General features: G+C 28.8%; 1 long non-coding RNA gene and 1 pseudogene across 1 annotated transcript; both read right to left on the bottom strand.

The window, feature by feature from the left end:
- Positions 1–4,962: 4,962 nt before the first annotated feature.
- On the bottom strand, positions 4,963–6,645 carry LOC114175741 (uncharacterized). The gene is made up of 3 exons (XR_003602899.1): positions 6,555–6,645; positions 6,364–6,441; positions 4,963–5,220 (listed from the first exon to the last, which is right to left on the bottom strand). It is a non-coding gene; the product is annotated as an uncharacterized LOC114175741 (long non-coding RNA).
- A 3,858-nt stretch (positions 6,646–10,503) lies between these two features.
- LOC146887890 (uncharacterized) lies at positions 10,504–19,038 on the bottom strand (annotated as a pseudogene).
- Between the last annotated feature and the right edge of the window lie 624 nt (positions 19,039–19,662).

The raw sequence follows: 19,662 nt of genomic DNA, 5'->3' as shown, positions 1-19,662 counted from the left end.
CTGTGCACCGTTTCCAAATTCCACCCTTTCTTTTCTTAACCGTTAACGTACTTTTCTTTCTCGGAAATTGGATTCTACATAGATTTAACTCCATAAGGATATAGATTATGAATAATAATAACAATGAAAAATATTATTTTTATTTATGCAAATAAATTTTTTTATAAATTTAAAAACTTTCGATTTGTCCAAAATCCTCTTTAATTAAATAGTTTTTTTTTTTCAAAAGTTGTGTTTATTTTATTTTCGAAAAAAAAATCATGTTAGTTAATTTAAAAACTCTATCAAACAGTCTTTCATATTTCTATCCCTAATATGTGAGTTATTTGATGGAAAATTTACTTTAATCAATCCTATATTTTGTTTACTGCTGTGTGAAATTATCTTTGATGCATATTCGTGTTTTATAAACCCATTAAATTTAAATTATGTATAATAAAAAACTGTTGAAAAACTAATCAAAAGCTAAAAAAGGTGTTATAAAAGGTTGGTTGATTCTTGAAAAATATTAATTAGTTTGCTCGCATTAGACAAAATTATTTATTGAGATTGTGACAAATGTCAACAAAAACAAAAATGCTTTTATATATATATATATATATATATATATATATATATATATATATATATATATATATATATATATATATAAACTTTATATAATTTTAATCTTGTTTTATTCATTCTTCTCAGAATATTTATAATTTATATTTTGGATGAGTTTTAAACTCTTACGTAATTTTTTTACTATAAATAAATTATTTTAATTATATTTTTAGTTTCAAGAACTGTAGATTGGGCATTACTACTGGTGTTCAAAAATAAAATGAAGATTTAAATACTAATTTAGTCTTTATTTATATTTTGGATGAATTTTAAATTCTTACGTAACTTTTTTATTTATAAATAAATTATTTTAATTATATTTTTAGTTTAAAGTATTGTGCATTGGGTATTATTACTGGTGGTTAAAAATAAAATAAAGATTTAAATATTAATTTAATCTTTATTTTGTTGAGTTTATTTAATGTAGTTTTAATATTCTTTTAATGAAGTTTCATTTTTCGTAAATTTAGTCATTTTGATAACCGGTCAAATAGTTAAAGTCACATCAATTGAATATTAGTTTGTGGTTTTTTTGTTATTTTGTTTTTTTTAATTTTAAAAAATTATTTATTTGTCAAGTTAGTATCGTGTCACGTGATCATATTAGTATCACACGTTAGATGTGTCATTATCTTATATTTAGTTCAATTTATATATTAAAAATGTCTCATGTATATACGGTATACATGAGAGATGTATTAGTTTTAATATGTTTTTTAATGAAGCTTCATTTTTCGTTAATTGTCTTTTTTGTAACGGGTCAAATAGTTAAAGTCATGTGATCTTGGTATCAAATCATGATCTTTTTTGTTATTTTTTAAATTTTTCTTAATTTAAAAAAATGTTTATTTGTCAAGTGAGCGTTATGTCACGTGGTAATATTTGTGTCACGTGACAATATTAGTGTCATGCGTCAGTGCCATGTGTTATTATCTTATATTTAATTCAATTTTTATAATAAAAATGTCTCATGTATATAAGGTAAGAAGAACATATGCTATGTTAAAATATCACTGCATAAATAAAAGTGTATTTTAGCGGCCATTTCTTTTTGGTAAATAAAAGGCTTCAATTGGTCTTAAACACCTCTAGCAAAAATCTTAGTCACAAAACAGTAAACAATTAATGTTTAATTCAGTTGCTAAACAACCATCGAAATTTTGATTGTTAATCGATCAATAAAGAATTAGTCACCTTCAAATATAAGGGACTAATTAGTGAATAAAATATATTAATATGTTTGATCATAAAAGAAAAATATATCGAACCCCTTTTTGTCAAAATTTTATTAAAATTGAAAAAAAAAATGATCGCTAATTCAATCATAGATATATGATAATATAGCAACACATAGGTTTTGAGCGCTAATGGATATATTTTTTATTTTGATTAAAATAATTTTGGTGACTAAATCGATGATAACAAGTAAAAACATTTAGCTACTATAACATATTTTGGTGGTTAATCGGTGACAAAAAACTAAATATTTAGTGATCAATATATTTCGATGCTTAAAAATTGTATTTGAATGTTAGTAACAAAAATATTGGTGACTAATTTTATATACATGACTTTACCTACTTATAAAAAATATTTTTATTTGCTTATAAATAATTTTCTAATTTACTTGATGCTAAAAATATTAATACATTAAATAATAGTCAAGTCCCTTATGTATTGTAATAAAGAGTAACATAAAAATTAAAAATATACATATTACATGATCCAACATAAAGTTAGAATGGAAATAGTTCCATGAATATATAAAGAAATGCATTAAGGTTTCAAAAATAATCTATGTTAATTTTCACTACAAAGTTTGAACCTATTATTTGTATTAAAATCCTTGAAAGAGCTGGGTCCATTAATTTTAGACTATATATATATTCGATTATTCTCTTTTTCTATATCAAACATGTTTCCACATAAACTTTTGATTACGTGTTAAGATGTGTTAGCTTAGCTACTATAAAAAGGAAACAACATTTTCTTGATTTCTAATTTAACTTTTTCTGAAAAGACTTTCAATATTGTGGTAATCTACAACAAACAATACAATTATTGACACATAAGATATAAGTCAAAACAAAAAACTATAAGTAAAACTTTATCTAGTTTTATTAGTTGCGAACACGTGTCTTCCTTCTTCTTTTCTTGTTCAAAATTAAACATCATAATAAGCTGTGTATTTATAAGGAATAGAATACATGTTTAATAAATATTATAGGACAGAAGGAGAAAAATATATAATTTTTTTTTTAAATGTTTCTCTCTTAAAATGGAATTTCAAAAAAAATTTGCAAATTACTTAAAATATATCTTGCTACGAATTTTCCCCAATTTATTGGAATAAAAACTACATAAAAAAAAAAACTGTTCCTCAAACACTGTTTCTAAGGTCAAACATAATCATATATACGCATTTGACCCATCATGATGATAAGATGAATGAAAGATAGTTTATATTATAAGAATCAATCTCAATAATGAAAGATGCTTCATGTAGAACATAACTCATTCAACATAAAATTTATGAAAAATAATAAGAATTTTTATTTCACATTTTGCCAAACAACGAGAGATAAATTTCAGAGTCTTAGAAGGAAATAGTATCAATACTTGCATGTTTTTAAATATATACTGACCTTTTTATGTCTTTTTTGATAAAAAATATTATGATCATAAACTAGTTAATTTAATGTTTATTTATAAAAAATTCTGAGTAAATTTTTTTCCCTCCATATATATTTAATGAACTATAATCTTTCATACTTTATATTTATTTATTTTATTTTAATAAAATTTTATGTAATAATAAATTATTAATGGACTTTGAATGTCATATCAAAATTTATAGTAATATTTAAGATGAAGTTATTTGAAAAAAAAAATAACACACATAATATCCCTCACCATTATTTCTTAAACAAAAAGTAAAACAACAGTAATTATATATTTAATATAAAATTTCAAAACACAAATATATATTTTTAATAGTTAATTGATTTAATCTACAAAATTTTCAATAATTAATACCATACTTTGTTTTGTATAAAAGGATAAGGCTAACATAATGAATAATGAAGCATGATTGATGATGATAACAGGGTCAAAATTCGTTTTGAAGAAGGAATCAATTGCAGCCAATGGGGGTGGAGGAATGGATAGACATCATAATAAAAAATGTAATTTTATGATGATGACAAGTTTTGGATTTCAAAATGAAATAGCATCAGAATTTGTAAGAAACAAAGTTTCTTATTTCAAATTCAACCAAAGTTGCATTGCTGTTGAACTTGCATTGAATGCAGAAAATAATTTGAACACATCTTGACTGTTACAGATGGAATGACTTATTGCACCAAAAGTTTTTTAAAAAATAGACAAATTAATTAAATTTCACATAATTATAAATTTTTTAAAATATATATTTAAAAATGTATGTTTGGAGTTTAAAAGTCATTTTAAATTAATATTTGGTGGATAATATTTATTTTAGAAGTTATAAAATAAATACTTCTCTTTTCTAATATTTAATCAATAATAATCATATTCTTCTAATTTTTGAAAGACGCTCATATCACCAATTCTTCTAGATATTCTATTAAAAAAATATATAATTTAAAAATATTGAAAATTTAAAAAATTCAAGTTTTAAAATTTAAAAATTAAATATTATTTACAAGAAAAAAACAAATGATTTAATCATGTGAAATTACAAGAGCTTTTAAATAACATTCATTTTTTTTCACAATTTTAAAATCGTTATTTTTATCTCTTATATATTAGGAAAAGATCACTTTTATTCTTTGTTTTATCTATATTTATACTTATATTTTTATCACCATATTTATATTTGTATTAAAATCATATATTAAATATAATAATAAGTTAATAAACTTAATTATACATTTATAACCATTTATTTATTTTTTATATTAAAACATTATTTTCACCAAAATATAATTTCTATAATTTTGTAAGACATTTATAATTTAGTCACAATATAACTTCTAGACGGGATTATCTTTATGATAATAAAATATTAAAAATAATTTTAAAAAAATTAGACTTAAATATGTTTTTAAATTTTATTTCAGTCTTTATAATTTAATATTCATATTTTTAGTTTATATAATTTGTAGAAAAATTATTTTCATATTTATGCCCCAACGTTGTGTTCTTAAATTGTCAAAATATCTATTTGAGAAGAAGAAAGATATTATGTATATGATAATAAGAATGTAAAATTAAAATAAATTGTTATATAAATAGTTGGTAGTAGTTATTCCTGTGACGTCCCATTTTAATAGATTACTCTACCAAATAAAGCATCACAAAATTTTGATACCGAGAACCAATCAGATTAACATGAAACGTACGAAAAGTAACTATTACAGTCATCCATAGGAGTACTTAGAGGAAAACCTGGGCATACAACCATGCCATAAGAAAACACAATTCTAAAAGTTTAACAGTCTTGCAAAAGGGTTGCCCTCAAGGCAACTAATACAAAAAGGCCTCATGGCCACGAACTACTCCTAAGACATCCAAGCAAGGAAATCTAGGCCGCACCGCTGCGTCTCCCGGATCCATCTCGAACCTCCCTCTCATCTGCTCCCACCAGAAGGTGATCATCGCAAAAGAGAAAACATAACAGAAACAACACAAAATGCAAGGGTAAGCTAGTGCAATTTAATCTTATCATGATCCAACAGACAAGTACTTAAACATTCCTTAACATGCAACACAACCGGCACAAAACATCATGTTATAGCAAACAAACAGGACACTATGACTCAATTATCCGGATAAATATATTAAGATCGGATTCACTGGACGCTTGCACTTGTGGTGGCCTCTACTGCTCTGCAGAGCCATTTCCAATGGGTTTCACCCTACCACGCACAAGGTTAGCCTTTAAACGTCTAAGGTCATTATCCTGCCATAGACTAGGACCTCCCGCTACTCTCACCACTTGGGTCAGCTTGCTCTACTTGAGACTCACTGACCCTTTAGAGTTTCGGGATGCGATCCTTACTTGAATCCATATCTTAACATACACACTACACACCACCATGAGATCTCCCCACGAGACTCATGGAATTACGTCAATCACATACAAATTTCATGTCTCTCATACCATAACCACCACTTTGATCTCATACATACAATTCTCATGTTAAAACATCACGAAACCACAACCCCATGATCAATCTCATACCAAGCATGCCAATTTCATTCATAAAAATCCAAACACCCAAGCATATTCACGTACATCATATTTAGGAAGAATGATCCAAACAATATATGCAACAAATCATCCAAACAGTCAACGAAACATAGCACACATTCGCAAACTCGCTCAGGCGAGACGCTGGCCTCACTGACGCAGCGGATTCTCGCCCAGGCGAGACGCGCTCCAGTGGAGGCTTCACGAATTCTCGCTCAGGCGAGGCCTTCTCGCCTGAGCGAGACTATGCGTCGCTCAAAACGGGAATGGGTCGCCTAGGCGAGTTCTCGTGGCAGTGAGCACTCTGATACTCTCGCCTAGGCGAGACGAGCTCGCTTGGGCGAGAATAACAGATCTCACCACTGTCAGCACACAAGCAACAGCGAGAATGGCTCAGATCATCGCCCAAGTACACATGCAACTCAATTTCATCCCACAAAAGCACACTATGCACGCATATAAAAGTAAAAACGACCAAAAACAGCCAAGAATAGTTCGAGATCGATGAATCTAGCTTCCCTTACCTTCGTTTGAGCACCAAAAACAACCAGACCCTAACTATGTAGCACAACAGCTCCAAGAACTATGACAGTAAGCTGAAACTGGAAAAAGAGGACAAAACGAAGTTAAGAGTCTTAACCCTAACCTGACCCACGCGTTTTAAACAGAGTAAAGAGGAGAAGGAACGAACCCTGAGCTCTAAAGGTCAGCTTACCTGGAAAAAAGGGGAGAGTTTTGCTAGCTCAGAGACGTGAGGATGGAGAGCCCTAGTAGAGAACTTGGCTTGAGATGAAGAGAGGGAACAGAAGCTGGTTTCTGAAAATGGAACAGAAATGAAGGGTTAGGGGTCCTACTGAAGGGCTGGCCTTGGGCTTCCGGAAAGGCCAGGCCCAAAACTTTATAGCACTGAAAAGGGGCTTACAATTCCTCTGAGTTCATCTTTAACATATTTGTAGTTAAGATTAAAACAAACAATTTTCTATTTACAAGAATAAAAATTAATTTTAAAATTGGAAGAAAAACTAAATTTATATAAAATTTGAGGGACTATAAATATTTTAAATTTAATTTTAGAAAACGTACGATATACTTTACTTAATAATTTTTTATACTCAAAGATGCATAATAAAAACATTACTTTTGTTAAAATAAAATATTATGAAAACCAATTTAATATATTTTTATTGATAGTATATTATTATTAGAATATTTCTATATTATACTCAATATTAAACTTTAATATTTAGTATATTAATACATATAATATTTACAAAGTACTGGTTTTTTAATATATTAGTATAATATGATACTGAACAATACTTTTTGAATTTTATTACAATACTCAAAATTGAATTTTCATTATTTTAATTTAATACTGAGTATTATAGTTCATCATATTTAGTACAAAATTATTATTATTTTTAGTCTTCATAAATCATCATGCTTCAAATCGAATCTAACTTTTCATCATTTTCAATTAGTTTTCTGTGCAGACTGATTCGATTGTTGTTAGTTTTTATTTTATGGGCCCTAATGTTTTGGATCCTTGGGCTTTATTCTCTAGGGTCTAACATTTCAATTTAAATATTCTATTTATACTCACCTCCTTTACTAAATACACTACTTTCAAAACCTGTGAAGTGGCAAGCTCGTCAACAAAACCCTTTCCAACGTTCATCACTTCACACTTCCAAGAAACACGAATATGAAAAGGTTAAAGAAGAACATTTGTAAAGGGAAAAAAATTAAACAGAATCACTTTTTAGAAAAGAAAAAAATATTTGTGGACACTTTTTTTTTTCTATTTTAAAAGTACTTTATAGAACTGTCGTTGGTTTTATTATGATGTTTGAAGTACCTGCGAGAATATTGACAAACATATTAATGTTCCGAGAAATTACTGTATAAAATAGTGATTGTATATATGTTCCGAAATGTATTTTCTAAAATAATGATAATGGATATATTTGGAAAAAGTTTCTTATACAAACTTTTAGATGGGAAAAGTAAGATGAAAAAAACATTGACTTATTTACAAGTTAAATTCAAATATTTTTAAATGTTCTATAAATAATTTTGTAATCTTATTAAGGGTTAAATATATTTTACTTTATTTCATCCATATTTTTCTTCTGTTATCTTTCATCCATATTCTTCTTCTTTTCTTCTTATTTTATATTCATTTCTTCCGTTCACATTCATTTTATACATATTTACCTTTTCATCCATTATATATTTTTTTCTATTTATATTCGTTGAATATGGAGGGAATGCACTAAAACTTTTTCTTTGAATTTAATTGTGCTCGATATCAATTAAAACAATTTTGATTAATGCCAATCAGAAAAAATGGTGCAAGTATTTGTTAAAATATCTATACGAACTTTGACCAAAAAATACCATCCACCAATATCAATAATAAAAAACACTAAAAAGAATTATTATTCAGTGTGGAAGTTATTTTGTAAATGTTATAAATCTCCATAATATAAATTGAGTAACAATCTAGCATCGTCATAAACTTCTACAAATAGGTTGTGACGAACCTAACCTAGGAAATTTGAATAATTTCTGCAAATTAATTTGAAGAGAATAAAAATTCCCAGAAATTAAATTTGAATTGCTAGTTCCAAATAAAACATTTTAAGAATGAAACAATTTAAAAGGTCACCAACATAAATTCAATATATTTAAATGACTTTAAAAGTCAAGATATTTTCTATCCAAACAAAAGTTTAAATAAGTAAGATGAGTAATATATTAAAAAACAACTTATAAATTCATTTATTTCTGATATTTTGAATTGAAGTTAATTAGTATCTTAATCTGTTGTATATATAATATTTATAGTTCATTAATATTGAATCTTCCTTGTATTGCTTGAACTCAAACATAATTTGAATATTCAGGCTTTATGGTAATTATAGTTTGCTTGCATATTTTTTAAATCCATTTCGTATCACAAATATTGTTTTTGGTCAATCTTAAACCAGATGATCTTGACCAAACTTTTAATGTTACATAGATTGAATATGAAGAAGTTGATTTATTAAAGGATGAGAGAAAAACTAAAATCTTTTCTGCTAAAATCAAAATAATGTTAATGTTTTTTTTGTTCTACATAAGCTTAAATTTCTACTTTTAAAAGTAGTTTAATTGTTCTAATTAACATTAACCTATTTGGAAAAAAAAAATCTGCACTTCTTACAAACTAAGACCTAAATTGAAATCCTTAATTCAGATTTTCATGATCCATTAATTCCATCACTAAATTTCAACTTCTCCCTTTGAAACCTTAAGGCCATAACTATGATCTTGCTTGGCACTTCAACCATCGAGAAAATGTTGATACATGTAGGACAGAAAGCCCCATATAGCTAACAGCTAGGCCATGACCTTCACTCCACTGATCTTGTCATCAAAGATCATGAATGCAAGGATAGGAGATATGGGCAATTCTAGGGTTCCTATGACTACTGAAAATAATGAAGATACCTCAAAAATCAACCCTAACATATCAATGCTTGATACACTACTAAAAAAACTCTTATTTTTTATTATTTTTTTTTTGTGAAAAATACTTATAAATTTTGTTATGAAAAAAAATTAGCATAGCATATTTGTTTGGTTGAAAATACCAATACGTTTTACATCATATATAAAAGAAAAATAGCCAAAAGCAGTAAAGGCTTGAAACAAAGAGAAAAAGAGAGAATAATTTTTCTTATTGGTGATCTTGACAAAAGCAATGACAGTGAATATATATAGCACAGAGGTGGTACACCTCATTTGTTTTAAGAATCATCTCTTATGTACTACAAAATACAGCTGTAGAAACAGACAAAAGAAACCGTTATGCATAGGGCTAAATATTTCTAAATGGGCTGCAGGGGCTGCAAGCTTGATTGTGCTGTTGTGGGCTTTTGATTTGATTCTTTTTCTTTTAGCCCCTCACAAGCTGGAGATTTGAAGATATAAAGAAGCTCAAGCTTGGATAAATTGGAGTGAAATAGACGTGGAGGAAGAGTTGTAGTGAAGATGTCTGCTAATTGATGTGATGATGAAACTGGTAAGAGATGCATGAGACCAGCAAGTAATTTTTTACGGACAATATGGCAGTCAATTTCTAAATGCTTCGTCCTTTCATGAAAAACTGGGTTGGCAGCAATGTGCATTGCACTTGTTTTAATTTACCCAAGTGATAAAGGCCTTGTTTTAATTTACCCAAACCAATCATCTTCAAAGATCCCATCTCCTGTATGTAACAATTGACACCAGAAAAGGTTAAAAAATAATTGAGACAAGAAATGAGTTTGGAAATTGATAGTAAATTAAAAGTAAAATCAGAAACGTAAAGGACATCATGAAGAACAAATTCAGGGGAGAATTGAACTTAACCAGAGAAATGTGAAAAAACAACATTTCCATTGGGTAATTTTATTTGGACAGGTTTGATTTTAGAGTAATGAAGAAAAAGGTTCAAAGAGGAGGCAATATGATCAGTTGCCCCAGAATCAATAATCCATGAAATGTTGTTTGGTGAGTGTGTGACAGGTGAGTCTGTGACAGGGACGGTGTGTGTTGGACAGAAAGTGATAATTATGTGGTTGTGTGAGTGAGGTGGTGCAAAAAACAAACGAAGTACCAGACTTAGAGTTAGAAAATTATTGTGGGCTTTGTTGAGTGACTTGAGTGAGGTTGGCCCGTGATGGTTGGGCAGAGCTTGTACCATCAGTATCAAGAGGTTGTGACTGTAGGAGGTTGATTAGGGTTTGATATTGGGCCTGGGTCATGTGAAATCCAAAATCAGAGGAAGATCCAGCGAAAGTATTAGAGCCATGGTTGCTGACCTCTTGAGCGGCATTGTTCATAGAGACAGTACCATCACGTGGATTGAAGCGAGGACGACCTGGGTATCGTGGATGACCTGGTGGATAATCGTGTTTAGCATAGCACGTCTCAACGGTGTGACCAGTGCGGTGACAGTATGCACACTTTTTGTTAGAAGTATTGCGCATGTGAGCACTTGAGGAAACGCTGAGAGGGCCACCACTGCCACCACCGCGTCCCTTTCCAGAAGATGTGGACCCCGAGTTGACAAAAATATTTGATTCTTCTGCGACAGGGGGAAGAGAGTGTTGGCGCTCTTGTTGCACAACCATGGAGAACACGCGAGAAATCGGAGACAAAGGGTCCATGAGTAAGATTTGGGAACGAACGACAGAAAACCCATCCGCCAGTCCTTTGAGAAAACGAATAATAAAATCCTGTTGGTGATAGGTCTTGGCAGAACATTCGCATTCAGGGAATGGGCGATAATTATCAAGTTCTTCCCAATGAGATTTGAGAGAAGTGTAGTATTCGAAGACAGAAAGTGAACCTTGCTTGAGGCCATATATTGTTTCTTGGAGCTCTACAATACAAAGAAGGTCACTCTGAGAAAAACGATCTCTGATATCATTCCATATGGCGGTTGCACTCTCGAAAAAAATGACACTTTGACAATGGGTGGAGATAAAGAATTAAGGAGCCAAGACATGATTAATGTATTACAACGTTCCCAGGTGGTATGCAAAGGATCTGAATATGGGGGTTCAATAATGGCACCAGTGAGAAAGCCCATCTTATTTTTAGAAATTAAAGCCATACGAATGGCACGAGACCAAGAAGCATAGTTAGGGCCGGTGAGAACATGGGTGATGTTGAAGGAATTAGGTCCTTCACTGGGATGTATGTAATAAGGACTGGAGGGATTAAGATTAGGGTCCGTATTAGAACCAGTAGACGGAGAGTGAACTTCGGACATGATAAAAGGAGAAGGTATTAGCAGAGCTCCCAGAGGAGCTCTGATACCATAAAAGAAAAATAGCCAAAAGCAGTAAAGGCTTGAAACAGAGAGAAAAAGAGAGAATAATTTTTCTTATTGGTGATCTTGACAAAAGCAATGACAGTGAATATATATAGCACAAAGGTGGTACACCTTATTTGTTTTAAGAATCATCTCCTATGTACTACAAAATACAACTGTAGAAACAGACAAAAGAAACCGTTATGCATATAACTAAATATTTCTAAATGGGTTGCAGGGGCTGCAAGCTTGATTGTGCTGTTGTGGGCTTTTGATTTGATTCTTTTTCTTTTAATATACTTTCCATTACCATTTAGCATATTTGTTTGGTTGAAAACCAACATATCAATAAACAATAATTTATCCTATCGAATCCAACCATTCAAGATTGAATATAACAATTAATACATAATAAATCATCGCTAAATATGGAAAAACAAAACTAAGATTCACCATAATCCATAATTTGAATGGAAAGCAATTGTACTTAAACACAAAAAACGAAAGCACCTAGTAATAAAATCATTAATCACCAATGAAGACCATATACTCAAAAAGTGAAAAAAAGTATTAGTGAACATACCCGTATTATTAGATACTGATACTTATCAAATATTTCAAGAACTATATTTAAAAGGGTATCATTTTTTTTATTTACTTTTAAAATTTTATAAGATGTTCCTTAGATACTTTTGAACATTACGAATCATATCCAATTTATTTGTATTCCTTTTTATTTTTTATTTTTCTTCTAAGATATATCTTACATGATTCTAGATACGGACGTGAAAAGTGGTGACTATTTTATTCATTTGCACTATAACCTTTAACTTTCGTTTTGAAAAGATAAAGGGAGTGTATAAGAAAAAGAGACAAAGTTGTGGGACACTAGTTTAAATAGCATAATTCACTTGATGCTGTTGGACCCTTGAATTAACAAATAATTCCTGAAAATAATATATGTTTTTAATGCTATTTTTTTATATTTCTATCTTATAAAAATGTAAGGGAAAATAATAACAGAAAATTATTTGATATTTACCTTATTAAATGGGAGATCAAATCTGATACGTGGTTAGAATTCTATCTCATTACATTACATTTTCTTTACATTCTTTTGGAGTTAGAAAACAATAAAAGAATCTGTTGTACTATCATCACGTTTTGTTTTTAATAGGGAATAAAGGGAGGATGAAATCTAACTAATCACATTTTTTATTTAGGTAAATAGTTTTGAATTTTATTTCTTTTCTTTTTTTTCTTTCGGGTGTTTAACAAAATAATACAGTTAAAGTAAGGTTATTTGGAATTTGTTAGAAACTCTTTTAAATTTTTGAAAGCATGAAAAGAGGATATAAAATTGGTAACTTAAATGGTAACGAATAAAAAATAATATCTCAAATAGTGTTGGACCGATAAAAATATGTTAAAAAGATGATTTAAGTTTAACTCAATTCTACAGAACAAACTTGCAAGGTGAAGTTTGGATCTACTTATATACTATGAAATTGTTTTATCTCTAGTCGAGGTAGAACTTTCAACAATATATTTTGGAAAGACTTACATCATCTAGAATAAGCAAGAGAGTGCATGATAATAGGCTCTAAGTCTATTGTATTTATTGCACCAAGTCAAAAATATTTTAACCTTGTATTTGACTTTTCTTATGTTGTTGTAGTAGAGTTTTATGAACTATATGTTAAACTTTTGCTTTGAAGATTGTTGATGTATTTGGGGTCAAAGAATTTGAGAATGTTATTTATATGTCGTACAAATTTTCATACAATGTTATCTAGTTGTTTTTAGACAATAGTAGTGATTTTTATCCACATTTGAAGTTTATGCTATTCATGATTATTTTTTTTCCCAATAAATAAGCATTTAAACTAAAACTTGGTATATGTACCTAAGTCCAAAAAAATTTACAAGATCACAGTGGTAAAAAACTATAAAAAAATCCATAATCTATAATATATATAAAGAGAATTATCTTTTGTGTCCATATTTTATAATTCTAATTTTATCATTTATAATATAATTATTTTTTTTTTAAAGATCAAAGTTATTTTTTCATGTTTTCTGTAAAATTGTTTATCTTTTTTTTTTATTTATCAAAAATTATTTTTTTTATCTTTTCTCGTTCATTTTACTTTGTTTTTTATAAATATAAATTTGTTTTTATATTAATTTAATAATATTATAATATTATCACCTACTAATATATATATTATGCATATTTAAATTTTACGCTAATTATACACAAAGGAATAATAAAATAATGTGCATTATAACTGTCCCACGGCCTAAGATCTTAGGAAAAAAGTGATGGACAATCACTTAAAGCAAGTTAAAAAATTTGACAAGTTATAATTCAGTCAATGTGGAATACCACTAAATATACATCAATCTCCAATATATTATAGAAGACACAATAATGTTTTTTTTTAAAAAATGTTAAGTTATCGGGTAATATCTTAAATTTGACATTATACTTATAAATTAAAAACACTTTGAGTGTTAAAGAGTCTACCAATCATAGTACACATAATGAGTTATTCTTACAATGTAAAGATAGAACCACACAATATAATATAAATGATGAATATATTTATTATTTGGTTTAAACTTTAGCTTGGTCTTCGTTTTTATATGAAAATTTTAATTAGGTCATCATATTTTTTTTAATTTTAATTTGATTTTTATTTTTTAATATTCTTGTAATTTGGTTATTTTTGTTAGTACAGTATTAACGACATTAAATGATATTGCACGTGTTGGTTCATTATTTTTTTTAATTTTATATAAAATTTTAAAAAAATTGTTATGTGTCAATTGAGGGTCCTACCATGTGGTAGAGGTTGTGTGATGTAACAGTGACAATGTCACGTGTCATTGTTGAGACAAAGTGTCATGTGAAAAATCTCAATTTAGTTCTTCTAATTGTTATTTTGTCTCAATTTAATCCCATTTGTTTGAGTCGGAGCAATCTCACCCCTTTCCGTATTGAGATTAAATTTAACTTTTATATAAATGTTAAAATGATATTTTATTAAAATTTATATTTTTATTAACATTAAGTTTATTTAAATTTATATTTTACATTGAACCTTGTTTAAATTTTGTTTCAAATATTTATATATCAATAATTTTTGTACAAATGTTAGAGTTAGTTTTAAAATAACAACTTTATAAATTCAAATGTAAAATTCTAAAATAGATTTATAACAATTAAAAATAAATATATTAAATTTTAAAACAAAATTTAAATAAAGTCTAATATAGAATATAAACTTAATCTTGTTAAAATATCATTATAACATTTATAGAAAGGTTAAATTTGGTCTTAATTTGAGGAGGGATGAAACTGCTTCAGTTAAAAAAATTTGGACTAAATTGAGACAAAATAACAAATATAGAGACTAAATTAGTTAACATGCAATTTACCTACGAATATATCAACATGCAATTTACCTACAAATATATCAATAGATAATTACTTATGGATTATTTGTAAGTAATTATCTAGTGATATTTTCATAGGTAATTTTTCTATGACCAATTTACTTACGAGTTTGTCCATACATAATTTGTAGGTGAATAAATTTACCTACGAATTTATCATGTTACCTATGGATTTTTATAGTAGGTAATACCACCTTTTTCTTATAATGACATCTAGCTTACGGACTTGCAGACTAGCTTACAATAACATAATGCATTGTTTCAAAAGAAGAAGAAAAAAAAAACAAAGTTTAAACGTAACTAACTATTCATTGAAAACAAAACAACAATTATACTTTTTGAATCTTGATTTTTCCAGTTGTGGCTAATAAGATTTTTTTTTATTGAAATTATGTGTATTATTAATCATAATAGTTAGGTTCACACATTTGTTTGAATGCTTAATTAATAACTCTTATACTTATACACACCTAATTATTACAAATCATCCTTGTTATGTCAGGCAATGTTTGTCTTTCCAATTAATATTATATATATATATATATATATATATATATATATATATATATATATATATATATATATATATATATATATATATATACTATATTGCAATTTAAATTTATGCGGGTTAAGTGGATGGTTGATCCTGCCCTGTCGTTGGCACGCGCGGGTTGTGGGTTATGCAGGACGAACTAGTAAACCAAGAACTTAACTTATGCGCCCTGCACTTTTTCCTGAAGGTCGGTATGCCCGTATTGTTATCCCTACCTGTTGATTTATAATTTATATATCAAATATCCTATTTAAAGTTAATATTAATTTTATTAATATAATATAAACTTTTTAAAAGGTATTTTTATTTTTTTTAAATTGAGTCAAATTAGATAATTTGAAATAGAAAACCTAAAATTCCTAATTGATTTAAGTCTAATAATATTTTGACAATTTTTTACTTTATATATAATCTTATCTTATTGTAAAATAATATACATTTAAAAATTATCTTATTAATTTGTTATTACAATATTACATTTAGTTCGTTGTGAAAAAGATGCGGCAACAATACAATGATACCATTTCAACCAATCTAAATCATTATACCATACCAAATTTCATTTTTTTTTACATTTGTATATTAATTACTTTTTTTATGGACTCTTGCATTAACATTTCAAGTTTTTGTATAACTCGAAAAGACAAGTATTATGTATTTTTTAATGTGCTAAAATTTAAAGAATACATTGTCTATGTCATAGTATGAATATGATGAAAATGTTGAATTATCAATTTATCATCTAATTCTCCAAAGTCTTTACTTAATTTTGTGAACTTTTTAAAGTTTCTCAATTTTTAAATATTGAAAGTTTTATCATAAAAATTAAAAAAAATTAAAGAATAAAGCGGGCTAGCCCACGGGCCAGTGTTTGCAGCCCGCATAAAGTGTGTGGGGCGGGGCGGGCCAGCCCGCGTTGTGCAGGCCAGTCCTAAACGGGCCGGGTCGGCCCACATTGCCATCCCTAGTCTTTAGCCTATGCGAGCTACAAACCTATGTAAGACGAGCCTATGCAAACCAGCGGGTTCAACATATCAACTTGTCTTACATCTTATTCTGCGAGCCTAAGGACCAAGTCTACCCCAAATTGTCATCCCTATTTGCAAATTATATATGGATATTTATTATTGACATTTGTTGTAATTTTATTTCTCCGCATCTACCTAGCTTGAATTTTTGAATACCAACTTGCTTGATATTTGGAATGTCATGAACAAATTGTCTACAACATAAAAAATATCGTTGAATAAGATTGTTTTGAAATAAAATTGTCTTTAAATATTATTAAATTTATTTTTCATCTCTAAAATTCAAAATTCATCCTTTTGAACAATGTAACATAAAAAAGATGTATTAATTGTGTGTTGTAATATTATTAAAATTTCTACCTAAACAATGATCAAATTGCAAATTGTTTGCATAAAAAGTCGGTTTAATATCGTATTTTTATTATTAAATATTATACTATGTTTTTAGTATTTATTTTGATAGAGTTGAAATAGAAAAATTATAACATGGTTTCTTAAATAGGAAGTATAAAATAAAACAAACTAAACATAAACTCAATCTTTTTTAGCTAAAAGACTAAAGCTCGTCTAGTCAAGGCTCAGTATAGTTCATAGATGTAAAGGATTTTTCATTTTCCACTCAGTTTGCTCTTTATATTTACTTATATGGTTTAAATATACATTTGGTCCCTATTTTTGTCAAAATTATTCAATTTGGTCCCTATTTTCGTTGTTTGTTCAATTTGGTCCTCGTTTTGATAAAATCGCATTCAATTGAGTCCTTTTGGCAAACGGAGTTAAAATTTTTAACGGCACAGTGACACGGTGTAACTGTTTGGGCTACGTGTCAGTTTTTTGAATACGTGATGGCACATGTCGGCACAGTGTATCGTTAAATAAAAATTGGGGAAAAAAGTTAAATAAATTGAAAAGTTAAAAATGGTAAAGTGAAAAACAATTAAAACTTCGAGCACAATGAACTTAGGGAATCAAATGTGGTTTTACTGCAGCGAGAAGTGATAACTGTGGAGAGCAATCAATTGAGTGAAGAATTGAAATTTATCATTGGAGAGGGTGGAGAGCATTCGAGAGATCGCGAAAACTAGGGTTGGTCAGAAAGGGGAAAATTAGGGTTTTTGCGATTGGAGACAACATTAGTTAGGCTTCGACATTGCGGTTGGACATTTAGGCCTGTTTTGTAGTAATTTTGTAGTAATTGGTACTCTGTTTGTTAACTTTTTTTGTCCAGCACACTTTTGTTTAACATCTAAATTGCATAACTTTAACAGATTTTGATTGCACTTGAATGAATATTGGTCTCCAATAGTGGAGTTGTGATTCGCATTTGGACTTGTGTGATTGGCAGATTTTGTATGTTCAATATGGATTCAATTATATTTTGGTATATTTTGCACTTCTGATTGGCAGGTTGTGTTATAAAACAGGGACTCTATTCAACAGTTTAAACTTAAAACAAGGACCAAATTAAACATTTTAAACATAAAATAGGGACCAAATTGAACATTTAAACTTAAAATAGGGACCAAATTGCACATTTTAAACGAAAATATGGACTTAAATGGACTTTTTTAAACAAGAGTTGGGATGGAATTAAACAACGTAAACCAACATAAAGATTCATTCATGCAGAACAAAATACACATTACTCAACCCTGCTTCATCACCAACACACACAACATTCATAACTTACAACCCTGGTTTTTTACATTCATAACTTCAACACCCAGAAAACATCATCCTCACCTACACACATTGAATTTTTAACATTACTGGCACCACGACTACAAAGATTACAACAACAACAATAACTAATCCTAAGAAAAATTGATTCGTTTTCTTCATAGCCCTCACAGAAATCTCCAGTTCAGAAATCTTCATCCTTTGCTGGGCTATAATACCATTTCTTTCATCAGAAAATTCTCCATCACACCACTTGAAGTAGTTACACCACACATTATCACTGGAAGCAGCACTCTTGAACTTAGAACAACCCAAAAATTATCTACCATTATTCTTCAAAGTTCTTGCCACTCGAAGCACTACAACTTCTCCACATTTGCAAATGGGGATTAAACCCATACCCTTGGAACCACGAATATGAGACCCACCGCAACTTAGTTGCCCCCAACTATTACACCAAGAGGAGGAAGACGAATGGTGACGAGACATACCTCTCAAACGCCAAATTCGAATCACCAACTAGATTCTTCCCCAACTGGATTAGCCACAGTTTTGCTTCAAACCTCTCAAACCCTAATTTCTTCCCCAAATCAATTTCCCTAACTTTTAAACTTCCAACGGCCATAAAAGTTCACTGTGCCAACGTCACAGCCCAAAAACTGACACGTAGCCCAAACAGTGACACCGTGTCACTGTGCCGTTAACAATTTTAACTCCGTTTGCCAAAAAGACTCAATTGAATGCGATTTTACCAAAACGAGGACCAAATTGAACAAACAACGAAAATAGGGACCAAATTGAATAATTTTGACAAAAATAGGGACCAAATGTGTATTTAAGCCTACTTATATAGGTTAAATATATCTATGATTCTTTAACTTTCACTCACTAAAAATTGCAATTAGTCTTTTTTAAAATTTTAGTCTACTTTAATTTCTCAACTTAAAAAATACATGAATTTAATTTTTTTTAATCAAATGTTGTTAAATTTACTTGATATTGCAAGTGCGTTTCATGTTTACCTGTGTTACCACCAATTATTGTATCATTAATCCTAATATCCTCCGGAACCATTGCTATCTACGCCACCACTAGAAGGAAAGTTGAAGTAAGGAGAAAGAATTGTGAAAAGGAAAAAAAAAAAGACTCTAACACGATAATTTTGAAAGACATTTTATATTATTTTTTAATATTAAGAGATAAAATTGATACTACTTTCATAGAAAGATGAAATACAATTTGATAACTA

Source organism: Vigna unguiculata, chromosome 3 (assembly GCF_037176805.1).
Source record: "Vigna unguiculata cultivar grain cowpea cultivar isolate G323 ecotype 2 chromosome 3, ASM3717680v1, whole genome shotgun sequence".
Classification (NCBI taxonomy): domain Eukaryota; kingdom Viridiplantae; phylum Streptophyta; class Magnoliopsida; order Fabales; family Fabaceae; genus Vigna; species Vigna unguiculata.
This window is presented reverse-complemented; position numbering and strand designations above follow the sequence as displayed.